This window comes from Pogona vitticeps, chromosome 4 (genome assembly GCF_051106095.1).
Source record: "Pogona vitticeps strain Pit_001003342236 chromosome 4, PviZW2.1, whole genome shotgun sequence".
Classification (NCBI taxonomy): domain Eukaryota; kingdom Metazoa; phylum Chordata; class Lepidosauria; order Squamata; family Agamidae; genus Pogona; species Pogona vitticeps.
Window position 1 is genome coordinate 235,217,501 of NC_135786.1, and position 12,254 is coordinate 235,229,754.

A 12,254-nucleotide genomic window follows, 5' to 3' on the forward strand; every position below is an offset into this window, starting at 1 on the left:
TTCTTTGAACAGCGCCACCTGCAGGGCTGCAAGCAGAACTGCAAGCAGCTCAATTTCAATGGAACAAACTCAAATTCTCTGGTGTAATTTCACAGGGAGTGAAAGCAAGTGAATTCCTATTTCCTTCTCTATATAGTTGCACCCTAAGGCATATTTTTTGGAAAGAAAGCTGTGCCCTGTTGGCCAGTCATCACGATGGCTCTGTGTTACTTGGAGAACCAGAGATTGTATGCTTCTCTCTACTGGGAAAAAATTACTTGGGGGTTACAATACCGCTCAAATTCTGCTTGTAACCTTACCACCTTCAACGGTTGACCACTGTGGGTGATGAGATGCCGGACTCGAGATGCCTTTTTTCCTGGTTTCCCTAATTCCTGAAGGACTTTTGATAGGTGTGGATGAGGCCTGCCCTGCAACAGGCAGGACCCGGTGGGAGGTTTAGACTTTGATCCGAGAGGGACAGCTTGGGTTTGACCAGAGAAAGGGCAGCAATTGGGAGCGAGCATTTGAGCAAAATTTTAGAACAAGGCCATGGAAGAAAACAAAACCCACACCCCCTTAAACCTTTTTGGGTGCAATCCTATTCCTTAGTCAAGCCGATTTAAGTGCAGTGCTGTCAATCACAGCAGCAAATTGCTGCTAGTTCCAGAGTTACCACTTGTATTGTGTGACTTGGCTCATGATAAAGAATTAGCTATTTTTTAACCTTCCTCCAACCTAGCAGTTTGAAAGCATGTAAAAATGCGAGTCGATAAATAGGGACCACCTCGGTGGAAAGTCACAGTGTTTCCGTGTCTAGTCGTGCTGGCCACGTGACCATGGAAACAGTCGTCGGACAAACGCTGGCCTCTACGGCTTGGAGACGGGGATGAGCACACCCTAGAGTCGGACACGACTGGACTCAATGTCAAGGGAAACCTTTACCTATTCTTTAACCAATTTGCCACTGTGATGGTTCAGGCCTCTGGCTGCAGAGTTGGGAGTTCGATTCCCCACTCTGCATCCTTGGCCAGGACTGGACTCAATGATCCAGAGGGTCCCTTCCAGCTCTGCCGTTCTAAGATGATCTCTTGTTGCGATTTATAATGTTGTGTTCACGCCAGCCTATGCAAATAGCAGGATTCTGGGCAATGGGTGAGGACTGAGAGACATCAGCATTGTTATGAATAAAGAAAAAGAAAATATTGGGAACCATTTCGAAACAAATCTATGATAAAGATGGAGGATAAGCCTACATGCCACCAGTTGATTATTAAAGATACTTTCCAATGTCTTTTTAAAAAGTGTCAAGGTAACAAGCAAAGCAAAGTTTACGATGGGGCTGTGGCGCCACCTGCTGGGCCTTTGTTGGAAAGAGATGCCAAATGATAGGCCCTCTCCCTCTTATTTACTGAAGAAGGAAATATAAAAGAAATATTAAAGTGAGGAAGTAGCAGTGCTGGAGCAAAGCCAGTATCCCACCTCCCGATATAATCATGGAGCCCATTGCCAGCCCTTACAGCCTTCATCTTCTGTTGCCCTTCCTCCTTCTCTGAATCTTCATCTGAATCCGGATCAAAAACCATATCGTTGTGGTCAATTGGACACCATTGGTGGATGTGGTGGTTTATGCGGTAGAAGCCTGCTGGCCTCTGCCCTAAGGAGCATCTGATCAAAAATTCAAAACAAGGGAAACAAGAAGAGGAAGGACCTGAAGATGTGAAACAAACTGGTGAAGGGACAGAATGTTTTTTTTTCCAGGTCATAGTAGAAGATTTCTTATGTGGTTTTTAAAGGTGAGCATAGCTGTGTTGCCCTGGACTGCAAAGAGAACAAACCTATCCATTTGAAGGAAATCAACCCTGAGTGCTCCCTGGAAGGACAGATCCTGAAGCTGAGGCTCCAATACTTTGGCCATCTCATGAGAAGAGAAGACTCCCTGGAAAAGACCCTGATGTTAGGAAAGTGTGAAGTCAAGAGGAGAAGGGACGACAGAGGGTGAGATGGTTGGACAGTGTCATCAAAGCTACCAACATGAATTTGACCCAACTCCGGGAGGCAGTGGAAGACAGGAGGGCCCGGCGTGCTCTGGTCCATGGGGTCACGAAGAATCGGACAAGACTTAATGACTAAACAACAACAAGCTGTATTGCTGCCTTGTAATCTTGTGCCAGCTTAAATGCTTAAGAAGTCTTGATTGTAGCTCCCTTTTTCACATGCTTAGGATACACTTCTAAGGCACTTATTACCTGCCAATGATGTTGGATGATGATATCCTTTGTAAACAATCTTCTAATTCTGCTCATGTGAAATGCTCTGTTGGTTCGCCCTGTTCACGTGCTTGTGCTCAGAAGCTTGCAGGAACTCTGAATGCAGCTAAAAGACCCAACCTCTGCCAGCTTTCCCCCCCAATGAAGCCACTTACAATACTTCTCAAGCACCATGTGCCTGCAGGAGAGCATAAAACTGTAATTAGCCAAATAGCTAGAAACACGCAACAGCTGACACAAATATTCAGCCTTGGGTGTGGCTTCACCCTCTCTCATTATATCATTGTGAAAACAACAATAAATATAAAAAGTGAAAAAGGACAAAACTGTGATGCCACCGTAAAGATTAACCTTGACATTTTTTTAATGTGAGCTTTCATGGACAAGTCCATTCCATCAGACCATCAGACCAATCTGATGATGTGGACTTGTCCCTGAAAGCTCACCTAATATATATGGACTCCTCCTTATAGGGACTCTGAGTGCATCAAACAAACCTGTGATCCTTAAAAAGATGAAGTTAACTTTATTAGAAAAATGAGCAATGAAAACAACATCTGAATTCCTACTACTTAGCATAATGGGTTGCATGAAAGGAGTCCCACTAAATCAGAAGGGATTTGCTGAGTCAACTCCTCCATAAGTTTCATTGATTCAAATGGGCCTACTCTAGTTATGATTTTTAGTATAATAATAAATGATCATTCCATAATTTAGATGAGCTTATGTTTAGCGGACAAAGGGAACAGTTGGACATGGCTTATCTATTAATGAGGATTTATCATACTTCCTCCTAGTAGGACAACCTTGTATTACTTAAGCCTTTCCTAATGGCAAATTCTCTTTTGGGTCTTTCACTTAATGGATGAAATAGGAAATGACTCCAACTTCCTGTTGAATGTCGAATCTTTAGCACCTCCAGTGATAAAACACGACACATTTTCAAAGAAACAAAACCATTTTCTTCCTGAAAGTAGCGTTCCCAAATTAATAGTCATGGCAGGAATATTAATGCAAATAAGCATTATGAGAATGGCCTTCACAATGTTACCTTCTCCCATTTCTTGTTCTGGCTCTCCGTGAGCCCCCTGCTTTTCTTGAAAAGAAGAAGAGTACATAAACATGGTTTATTAATCCACCATTGGTTAAAGAAAAAACAATAAACCAGATAATACCCAGTAGAGGACCTATGTGCAGGCCAAGATTTCTCTATTAGGCTCATTCATTGTTTAGATTCAGTCTATTTTATCCACTCACCGTTAAACTGATCTTTTAGCAGACTGCTGCTTTTAGTATGCTACTTGTATATTTTAACTGTTCATTATCTATCTATCTATCTATCTATCTATCTATCTATCTATCTATCTATCTATCTATCTATCTATCTATCTATCTATCTATCTATCTATCTATCTATCTATCTATCTATCTGTCTGTCTGTCTGTCTGTCTGTCTGTCTGTCTGTCTGTCTGTCTGTCTCTCTCTCTCTCTCTCTGTCTCTCTCTCTCTCTCTGTCTGTCTGTCTGTCTGTCTGTCTGTCTCTCTCTCTCTCTCTCTCTCTCTCTCTCTCTCTCTATCTATCTATCTATCTATCTATCTATCTATCTATCTATCTATCTATCTATCTATCTATCTATCTATCTATCTATTTATCTATCATCTAGCTAGCTAGCTAGCTAGCTAGCTATCCTCCCTCTGAGGGACCAGAACCCTCAGGAAACCATCCAGGAACTTCACGCCCCTGGGGAGAGGGAATGGGATGGACCTGCTCCATCGCTTGGGCTGGAACCAACGCTTCCCGTTTCCCCTTGAAAGCCGGTCTTGTCGTTAAAGCCTCTCCTTGCACTCACTGCTTTCTTTCATCCTTAGCAACCCCGAGAGCCTCAGAGGATGAGCTTCCGTTGAAGTTAGACCTCCGTACTGACGTCGTCGGGAGAAGCAGCTCTCCAATTCCTGTCCTTACCTGGTCCTTGTCTTTGTCGGTAGACACTGAGAGGTGCAGAGCGCCCGGCAATCCCTTCACCCTCTGGGATCCCCAAGTGATGAGCCACGTCCTGTGCGGTGGAGAGGGTGGCCGTGAGGCCCAGGAAGCAGCGCACACCCAAGCGATCCCGAAGCACCTGTCCAGGAGAAGGAAGATGAGGTCAGGCGACCGGAGGGGCCAACCGAGGCCCTTGTACCACAGCATGGGCAAGGCAGAAGACTCTACGGCACAATCTCCCTCTCGGGCACTGTGGCTCCTGAGGGGGCACCAGTGGGCAGAAGGGAAAGGCAAATTGGCTCGAGGCCCAGGAGAAAGAATAGGGCAGCTACTGAGGCGGAGCTCAAATTTCTTTGGAAAAAAAAGAATACTGAATCAGCAGAATGCTGAATAATTCCCTGACAGAATGTGCTGTGCTCTCTGATACGCTGAGCAGCAGTCCCACTTAAGACGTAAAATATTCCTTGCATTTCTTCATTGGTTTGGCTACTCAAAGATGATGCATCAGAACTGGACAATCACATGCAATCCTTTTAAACGTAACTTGTTTTTGCCCATCCCCATAGAATAACCCAGGACAGCAAACAAACAAACAAACTCAAGACACCAATATACATTTGAACCAAAATTGATTTTTGCAGAGAGAGAGAGGGGGGGGGGAGGGAGAGAGAGAGAGAGAAGTGCAGTGGGTTGCACTCTGCCTAAAACACACACGTTCTCTTCTGGAACCTTCCTCCTTGGCTTCAAGTGTGCAGGAGTGGCTGTGGGTACCTGGGAAGGAAAAGGAACTCTGCACGTGTTCAGATTCCTGCTTAATCCTTTGATGCTACTGAGTGCTATGCTTTTGTGCTGTTTGCAGGACGTTCAGCATGGTTCCCCACAGACCTTTCCAGGTGAATGATCACGAAATCTCAAGAAACAAGTAGACTGACTTCCAGGGTCTCCTGAGCAACGACGTGTCCAGCAACAGGCAAATGAGCTTTGCCGTTGCTTTTGCAACTGCAGCGGGAGACCCATATCCATGAGGGACTGGTTCCAAACCATCCCACCTACCCTCTGCAGATGCATAAAAAACCCAGAACACTCTTTTAATAGCAAACACTCTCCATAGCATGGTTTCTGGCTCCATCTCGTGGCACATTCTGGTACCTTCATGGGTTTTTAATGCACGCACATTCATTGCACAGAGAGAGAGAGAGAGAGAGAGAGAGAGAGAGAGAGAGAGACAGAGAGATAGTCTGGTGCCCTGGACATCTTGTGGTGACTGGGATCACTTCTGTTCACCTTTACACCGCAGGTGCAGACCAGTTTGTTTTCACTGGTCACCTCTTCTCCTTTCCCAGGGATCAGAGCCTGCAAGCACCCTGGGTCGTGTTGTGGTCAGAGTGACAGAGACCAGGACTTCAGGAGACCTGACTTCGAATCCCTGCGGAAACGCCACGGAAACTCATTGGGGAAGGTGGGACGGGTGGAATCCCTCCTTCAGGATCTCTCTTACTTGGAAAGCCTTACCATGGCCACCGAGACGCTCCTTCCAACTTGACGACACACAAAGGAACACAGCCAGCGTCTAAACGTCTGCCCGGGCTTCCACCCCAGAGGCGCCACTTGGTGTTTCCCCCAACACCCAGGCTGCTTCCGTACCTTACAGAGCCGCAGGTAACAAGGGCGGAAGTTGTGGGACCACTCCGACACACAGTGCGCTTCGTCGATGCAAGCGAAAGCCACCGGGGGGGCAGCTGGTCAGCCGGGGGGAGGGCAGCTGGACCCTGACAGGCCTTCTCTGACCAACGCCTCTGGGGAGAGCAGGAGCACGTGAACCTTCCCGGCCTTCGCCTGAGAACACGCAAACGCTGCGGCTGACAGCCAGGCACTTCCCTCTCCATGCCATTTAAACATTCAGCAGCAACCTGGCTGGGGAAGGCGAGCCTCTGATTCTTAAGGAGGCAGAGCCGGTCCCGGGTGCAAGGCACTGGGGACAATAAACATGTCGCCCCCCCCCTCCCGTGCTGTTACCTTCTCTTCCCACCTCCCCGGCCCCTTCAAGGAACAACAGCTCAGGGACCAGCCTTCACCCTCGTTTCCATTCTACGACTGGAACATTCAGTGCCCGTCTGCACCTAAACTTTGGCCTGTCGTAAGAATCAAGGTACTTTCCCCCCCTGAACTCCCGACTCCCAGAATGCCCTAGCCTGGATGGCCAACATGAAGTCTGGGATTTGACTCAGCGGTTCCCAACTCTGGATCCCCAGAGATTCTTGGATGGCCAGATGAATTGAATGAATGAATGAATGAATGAATGAATGAATGAATGAATGAATGAATGAATGAATGAATGAATGAGTGAATGAATGAATGAATGAATGAATGAATGAATGAATGAATGAATGAATGAACTCCCAGTCATCCCATGGCCAGCACAGCTAGTGGTGAAGGGTTCTGGGGGTTTGAGTCCAAAAAGTTCTGAGGACCCAAGGCTGGGAACCGCCGATTCAGGCTGCTCTGCCAATGTCTGCAGAAGCTGAGCAAACAATTTGCAGAGGTGGTATAAGGAACAACCAGCTGGCCCAAGGTCAGGGAAATCTTGGGCAAGGATCCTATGAGGGGAGAGGAGAACACAAAGTCCTAGGCCAGAAACCAGGGGTTCAGGAGAGCAACCAAGGCGAGGAGGGTTCTCTGGCTAAATCCTGGACAGTGGCTTCAGCTTGGAATGCTGAAGTCGGCCCACCAAAGAGACTTGGGAGGGATGAGCAGGAGAAGGATTCGGGCAGAAGACCCACACCAGAGCCACAACTATGGCCACTCCATCCATGCCTTTTTATCTGGCTTTGGCAAGGCTGACTGAAGGGATCCAGTCCCTTGTCAGTTCAGGTCTCCTGTTCTGCCTGGATCTTAAATCTCTGCCCACCTGTTAAGCCTCTCTGACGGTTTGGGGCAATTTGTAGGAAAAAGATGGCCAGACTCTGCTTGGGAAAATGGAGACCCCCTCGGGGACTGTTGGCTTTCCCAGACCTGAAGATCATCTCTGTCCTACACAAAACAAAAGAAATTGCGTCTAATCTCTCTGGCCTCTCCACAGGAGGGTCACTCTGTGAGAAGACTCCTTGGCTGCAGCAATCATCCTCTTCTGCGAAATACTGAGAGGCCTCCTGTTCCAAGCTGGGTATAGGCCTCCTCTTGGGGACTCGGTTGGCTTTGGACCACGGGCTCTTTCTTCACCGCCACGGTTTTTTGACCAAGACTTGGCCTTGGCCTGACATGTTGTTTGGGCTAAAATGAGACTCTTGTGCCAACCTGGCCTTTTTGATAAGACAAAACGAGGGAAGAGGATCTGTGGTCCACTTGGTGCCCTGGGACCCCCAGCCATCATCCCCAGCCAAGAGAGCCCATCAGACTTGAGGGTCTCTGTAGAAAGTGACCTGAAAGAGGCTGATGGGAGGAAGGTTTTCCTCCTCTTCCTCTCTCCAGCAGCTCCTTGCCCTGAGTTGCATCCTACCTTCCCGAGAGGGGCCTCCAACCTCCGGGGGGGGGCTTTTTAGGGAACGCCGGTAGCTGCAGGGGAAGCTAGGGGTGGTCCCCTCATGAATGTCCTTTAAACCAGTGTATTTTAGGTGTTCACAAGTATCGCTTTGTGAAACTGGCACCTCTATAGCTCATGGCCTCTATGGAATGTGCTTTTTAGGAACCGTCAAAAAAAGAGACCTTCAGTACTTTAATACGGTAAACATATTTGAGAGAATGACATGCTTTTCCTTGGGTTGCTCTAAAGGCACGTTGTTCCGTGTTGAGCTGTATTTGCTTGCTCCCCCATTAAGGGAGCATCAGGAGTGCAAAGGGGCTAAAACCTACTGTACCAACCTCTGTAGTACACAAACATGGCATTAAAAAGCCATTATAAAATTAAAAGATACACATCGGCTTCTTTGGCCAGACCTGCCTCCTAGGACAGCCTTCAATCTGCAAATCTGGAAGAAGAAAAAAGCCCTCGGCATGGCTGATGTCATCCACCCCTAATTTGGAGTGTCTAAAATAACTCATAAAATGCCACCACAAGATCAAGATTCAGTTGCATAGAATTCACGGGAGATATTAAAAGTGCAGTCTCCATAAGAATGAGTTCCCTTGATTGACTTTTGTTGTTGTTGTTGTTGTTCTAAAGATAAAGGCTCCTTGAAATGAAGGAGGGGTGGAAGAGGGGTAGATTCAAGCATCAGAGATAAGAGCAAGATTCTCAGCATGGGCTGGCATGCATATGTGTGGTATGGGAAATATAAGGAACAATCACACTTCATGGAACATATTGTAAGGAAAGCATTGGGTCTAGTGTGGCATAAATTTCGAGCACAAACATACAAGAAAATTCCATTACTGTATGGGTAGCCCCTATAGAAGCCTTTACGTTGAAAGTGTTGAATTATAAAGGGATGTTGTTAACTTACAAAGATGTATATATTTATAGCAGCTAGGTTACTCTGGGCCCAAAAATGGAAAAGTGAAGACATACGTACAATGGAGGAGTTCCTGAAGAAGATGCTGGACATTACAGAACTGGATACATTATCAGAAGCACTACCAAGAGATCAACCAATAGACTATGCAAAACAAAGTTGGAACTTAATACATGTTTGGGCCCAGGGACAGATCTGAAGACAGGGCAAAATGATTGATGGGCTCTGTTTTTCTTTCTTTTTTTTCTTTTTTTCGCTTTCAATGCTCTCTGGAAATCTGGAAAATTGTATTGTATTTTATATTGTATATTAGTTTGTAGTTTATAAGTAAAAATAAAAATAAATAATAATAAAAATAAAAAAGAGATAAGAGCAAGACTCTCATGCCATGACGGCTTGCACACAGACACACGGTCGTGTAAGGTACCAGATGGAACGACTCTTTCGCCACAGAGCAACATCTTAAGGGCCGATCAGAGCAGGACACATTGCTATGGACTGGGAAAACCCCCCTTTCCTCACAGAACTCTCTGCGAACATCATCTGACAGAGGAAAGAATATTAAGCAGCGATAAGAGTGAGATGGTTTTGTGTGTGTGTGTGTGTGTGTGTGTGTGTGTGTGTGTGTGTGTGTGTGTGTGTGTGTGTGTGTGTGTTCCAGGACCCTTCGCTCTCAGCATGCTGGGACCAGCAGCGATATTCCGTGGCGGGCGAGGCTGCTCCTCAAACAGAAGCCAGTCCCGAAGACCACCTGAGGCCAATTTCAAGACCTCTTGACAGGAGATCCGCTTCCCTTCCCGGACATACCTGCAGGCTGGGCCCACGGGCCTTCCCCTCGGCTTAGGACACTCTCCCCCAACGCCTTCTCCAAGGAGATTTTCGGAAGGAAGGGGGAGAACCAAGTAGCAATATTTAAAATAACTTTTTTTAAAAAATAAAGATGTGTCTTTACTGTGATTTTGGTTACAAACATTTCCTGGACTCCTCTTTCAGAGACCACTCACAACCTTGGCCTGACCCAGGCTTCCCTTGCAAGAGTCCAAAGAATTTTAAGAAACGAAGGTTCCAAAGCAAAGACTTTCTGTTGACTTGTGTCCTTGTTTCCAACTTGCAACCAGTCAGGAAAACAAGGCAGGCCTGCCATTTTTGGGTGTAGGGGCAACATCTTTGTGATGTCACGTTGTGATGCAATTCATCACCTTAATAAACCTCTGGTCTTTATTTATTTATTTATGCCATTTTTGGGATGCAGGGGCAACAGGCCCTGCCATTTTTGGGGTGCAGGGGCAACAGGACCCTGACCCCTCTTTGTGATGTCGCGTTGTGATGCAGTTCATCCCCCTAATAAACCTCTGGTCCAGGACAGCAGCCACCCATTTGGTGAGTGACCAGTGCTCAGTCAGCGGGTCTTGGTCCAGTGATGGCGAAGACCCGGCGCAAGCTCCTGGTTGCTCTTGGGAAAATCGTGGCTGCCCCAATCAGCTATCTCATCTTTTTTCCTTTTATCACTTTGGTGACATTATGTGATCAGTTTGTTCTCCTCTGGAAACTCCTGCAGAGTTTTCCTTCCTTTCGGAACACCTTGGAATCCGTGAGGAGTTTCTTGGCTACGACCATCTATTTGGTGGGTCACCCGCGCTCCGGCAGCGGTGTTGATCCTAGGATGTTGCAGACCCAGCGCAGGCTTCCAGTTACTCTCAAGGAAGCCCTTGCCGTCTTCATCAGATACCTCATCTGTACTCTTATCCTCTTGTTCATAACATTCTGTTATCAGATTGTTATACTCTTGAAACTCCTACACAGATTCACTTTTACTCAAAATCTCTGTGACTTTATCAAGAGATGTTTCCGGCACCTCCTTGCAGTCCATAAAACGCCACCCCATCTTTCCAGCGCCCAGGTGAAGGTAGGCTGTTGTCTTACTGTATTTGGCTTGCTTTCCACAAGTAAACAAAATGCATAGAGACAGGAAGCGTATCTGGTGTCCGTTCTCCAGAAAAAGAGAATAGGAAAACTAGTTTTTCTTTACTCTCATTCATGCTGGATCTTTCTCTTCATTTTCTCTTTCTGGTATGTCTATCAGCGAAGAACAGCAAAGGGGCAAGTGCCTGAGGGAACAAGGACACGGAGAAGAGAACAGATGAGAAGCCTCTGGAAAGCCCTTGAGGTAGGTTGTTGCATTACTCGTGCATAGAGACAGGAAGCGTATCTGGTGTATGTTTTCCAGAAAAAGAGAATGGGAAAACTAGTTTTTCTTTATTCTCATTCATGCTGGATCTTTCTTTTCATTGTCTCCTTCTGGTAGGTCTATCAGCAAAGACCAGTAAAGGTACAAGTGCCTGAGGGAACAAGGATTGGGAAAAAAGAACTGAGGATAAGCCTCTGCACCCCCATTGAGGTCTGGCATCGCCCATTCCTGAACCTCCCCAGAAAAGGAGACCTGGAAGCTCACTTGAGGAAAAGAACAGTCCAGCATAGGTGGGGACTTCCGAAACAGGTTCTTCGGTCCTTGAAGGCCCTCCTGCCTCCTGCAGCTCCTTCTGAAGCAGGGTTGGAACACCGAATGTGGCTTCTGAGGTCCCAACATCAGGCCCTGACTGCTCAGGATGAAAAAGAGAAGGGGCGAAATGGAGAGGAGGAAGTCCATCGGGAGGGTGTTCCTCGGAAACATCAAAAACCTCCTCTGGGGGAAACACACGAATCCCTGAGAGTAAATGCTGCAGGCGAAGGCCCCCGGATCAAAAAGGATGCCTACCCATCATTTGGGGTCACCGGAGGGGGAGACATCATTACATCTGAAGAACACCAAGTCATGGAGCCTGTGGGGAAAAAGGACAAAGCCAGGCAGGTCAAGGGCCTATTGAAGAGTGGAGGGGCAAACCAGGCATCTCAACTTTCACTTGAGGAGAGAGAGATGGGAAGTGCCAAAAGGAAAGGGGTGTTTCAGCTCCATCAAGATCATAAAGCAGAGAATGCGGATGGAAAAGAAAAGAAAAGGGGATTCATGGCCCGCTTTCTGTGCTGCAATTCTGTCCCTGTGCAAGAGGTAAACAAGGAACCTCAACCTTCACTCGGAGAGAGAAAGGTGGGAAGTGGCAGAAGGAAAGGGGTGTTTCAGCTGCCATGGAGGAAGAGAAGGTTGGAAAGAACCGTGGTCGGAGAGCCCTCCACAATGGAGACTCCAGATGGATGTCATGAACCCCCGGACGCAGGGAGAGCAGGTGGAAAAGAAAAGAAAAGGGGATTCATCGCCCGCTTTCTGTGCTGCAATTCTGTCCCTGTGCAAGAGGTAAACAAGGAACCTCAACCTTCGCTTGAGGAGAGAAAGATGGGAAGTGGCAGAAGGAAAGGGCTCTTTCAGATGCCATGGAGGAAGAAAGGGTCTCCAAGAACTGTGGTTGGAGAGCCTTCCACCATAGAGGTCGGGGAACCCTCCACAATGGAGGTTGGGGAGTCCTCTAAGATGGTGGTTAGAGAGCCCTCCACAATGGAAAATCCAGCTGGACGCCATCAACGTCAAAGTGCAGGGAAGGCGGGTAAAAAAAAAAGGAAAAGGGGATTCACTGCGAGTCTGAT

The 12,254-nt window shown here is 47.1% G+C and overlaps 1 long non-coding RNA gene across 1 annotated transcript; it reads right to left on the minus strand.

The window, feature by feature from the left end:
* Nucleotides 1-2,845: 2,845 nt before the first annotated feature.
* On the minus strand, nucleotides 2,846-10,078 carry LOC144588715 (uncharacterized). The gene is made up of 2 exons (XR_013544393.1): nucleotides 4,213-10,078; nucleotides 2,846-3,345 (listed from the first exon to the last, which is right to left on the minus strand). It is a non-coding gene; the product is annotated as an uncharacterized LOC144588715 (long non-coding RNA).
* Nucleotides 10,079-12,254: the final 2,176 nt, after the last annotated feature.